Source organism: Engraulis encrasicolus, chromosome 9, assembly GCF_034702125.1.
Source record: "Engraulis encrasicolus isolate BLACKSEA-1 chromosome 9, IST_EnEncr_1.0, whole genome shotgun sequence".
NCBI classification, from domain to species: Eukaryota; Metazoa; Chordata; class Actinopteri; order Clupeiformes; family Engraulidae; genus Engraulis; species Engraulis encrasicolus.
This window is the reverse complement of record NC_085865.1, coordinates 34,039,193-34,041,692: the sequence shown is the minus strand read 5'-3', so window position 1 is coordinate 34,041,692 and position 2,500 is coordinate 34,039,193. Positions and strand designations below refer to the sequence as shown.

Sequence of the window (2,500 nt, the reverse complement as noted above, 5' to 3'; positions counted from 1 at the left end):
CACTACGACACTCTTAAGCTTTCAAGCAGGCCTTTGATTCTGATGTTCAATGTCTGTCCGTACTATATTGTTCTACACAACCTTATTGCCCTTATTGCAACAAGTGGCCTTCAGTTAAGTGCAAGATTCAGCATTATAAATGTAATGCCTCTTTCCTACCAAAAACACTGTCTTTGTCCATAAAGTGTACACAAAACCAAAGCAAGTTTGTGTGTGAGATTAACCGCCTAACACACACACACACACACACACACACACACACACACACACACACACACACACACACACACACACACACACACACCTTCTGTCACATCCAACTTTCCCTTATTGTTACAAATGTTTTACAAGTCGAGCAATCCACTTTTTCTCTCCCCTGTGCTCCAAGGATCATGTTTCAAGTCTTGTTCCAAGTCGGTGCTAATTATTTGGTATCCATTTCATATGCCACCCAGAGAACCATCTGTCTCAGCCACCACCACCACCACCACACCACACTACACCTCCTCCCCCTCCTCCTCCTCCAGAGGGGTCTGCAGGGGTATGGGGGTATTATCCTGCTCCTCCACCCCTGGCTTGATCTGACTGAGTGAGCTCCCACAAACAAGGCCAGGCCAAGCCACGCTAGACAGGCAGGCAGGCAGTGTCATCTCTCCCCACTAGAGCGATCTCGTCTTGCCTTGCCTTGCCTCGCCTCGCCCGGGCTTTGCCCGACCAGGCTGTTGCCGTTGCATAAACGGAAGGGGGATTTTGCTCTGGCTTTAGAGGGTCTTAACTCCGTCTGTGAGGAGGTTTTTGTATGTGCAGTCTCCCCAAGAGAGTGGGGGGTAGAGGGGGTGGAATACGGTTGGGTGGGGGAGTTTAGGAGAGAGAGAGATGAGAGGAGACGAGAGGGAGAGTAGGGGAGCCTCCTTTCTTTTAGCCCTCTTTGGCATTGGCAGCCTTTACAGACAGATAGCAATGGTTTTGCTCTGTGAATGCTGTTGTTTTTTTCTATCATTATATTTTTTATTTTTTATAACAATTGCTTACTTGTTTTCCTCTCAGTTCCTGTTTTGCTGTCTCATTTTTAGAAGGCAAAGATGTTATTACAGCAAAGGGACTTTGTGTGTCCATTGTCCATATAGTATACCCAACAGAGGAGTTCATCTTTTGTGTCATGGGGGCATACTGTAGTCCATTGTATTCTCGATGGGATACTACTGTCTGCATGAGTCGGAGTCGACAAAAGGAGCAAAACATACTGTTCCTATTTCAGCCATCAAATGACTTAAGTTTGTTCGGTAACACTTTAGAATAACTACCTATTCACAGCTTTATAAACACTTTATTAATATGTTAACAAACATTTAACAAAACTTTTACAAATGTTTGTAAATGACTAATAACCAAACTATGACTGCACAGTGGAGTGGGAATCAACTTCTACTGTGTGAGTTTTATGTGGTTTCATACCTTCTGGTCTTTGGAGGAGAAACTTCCAGGACCGACACGACTGCGCTGTGTCTGCTATGTTAACATAGTATTTCTTGCCCATTTATACGCATTTGTAAACATTTTGTTGATTTTTAGTTCATTGTTGATAAAGTGTTTATGAAGCTGTGAATAGGTAGTTATTCCAAAGTGTTACCGTTTGTTCCATAAAAGTATTATACTAATTTTTTCACTTAACTTTGCGTCTTCCGAAAAGAGTCCTGAAGCATTTCATCAGTCAACAGATGACAGAATGTATGAATCATTTTAGCTTGATGTACCACTGAACTTCTTTATGCCACCATAAATGTATTGATACATGCCTTTTTTTAGCTGCCATCATTTCAGTAAAGCAATCATTTTTGTGCAATTCACGTTTTGACTTGTGTCTCCGTTTGTCCACTCTCAATTAAATGTTTTATGTGTTTCTTGTCTCTAAAAGATACATGCACCACACACACAGTGAAACCTTATTTGCATGAAAATAGTCCAAGACTGGAAGAGTACATGTAGTTCCTTTACTCTCTCTCTTACAGAAGTGTCTGAAAGGGAGTGGAAGATGGCATATCAGTCTGACGTATGGCGTGACCTACGCCTCAGTGAAATACGAAAGCGGCAGGCGAAGTGTTGAACGTCAGGCACTTGGGGCAAGTTGGGGTGGGGGGTATGAGGTTTAAAGAGCGTCACGTGTGCCTTCATACTCATGACAAGTGACTCAGCACAGCCTCCAAGTTCTGCTTGCAGAGTGGTAAGGATCACGCTTTCATCATTCAGGTTACAATTCTTTAAAAAAAAAAGGCAAAAAAAGAACAATGAGCTAGAAATAACAATTTCAAGCCAAAACGTTTGACGTATTTGTCAACTGGAGAGAATTTTCGGAAACATTTTACTTAAAATAAAATAAATGTATAAACTTGACCATGTCAACAGTGTCGAAAGAGTAACCGAATGTCACTTAATGAAAACAGTCAAATAATGTTTGACATTGACATAATGTTTATGACTCATCCATGATGTTACCACCGCT

At 41.8% G+C, this 2,500-nt stretch overlaps 1 protein-coding gene across 1 annotated transcript in view; it reads left to right on the top strand.

The window, feature by feature from the left end:
* rsu1 (Ras suppressor protein 1) overlaps positions 1-1,847 on the top strand; it is a 76,143-nt gene extending 74,296 nt beyond the window's left edge. The window contains exon 9 of the mRNA XM_063206970.1: positions 1-1,847. This exon is cut by the window's left edge and continues 872 nt beyond it. The gene's annotated coding sequence lies outside the window, so the exon portion shown is untranslated.
* Positions 1,848-2,500: the final 653 nt, after the last annotated feature.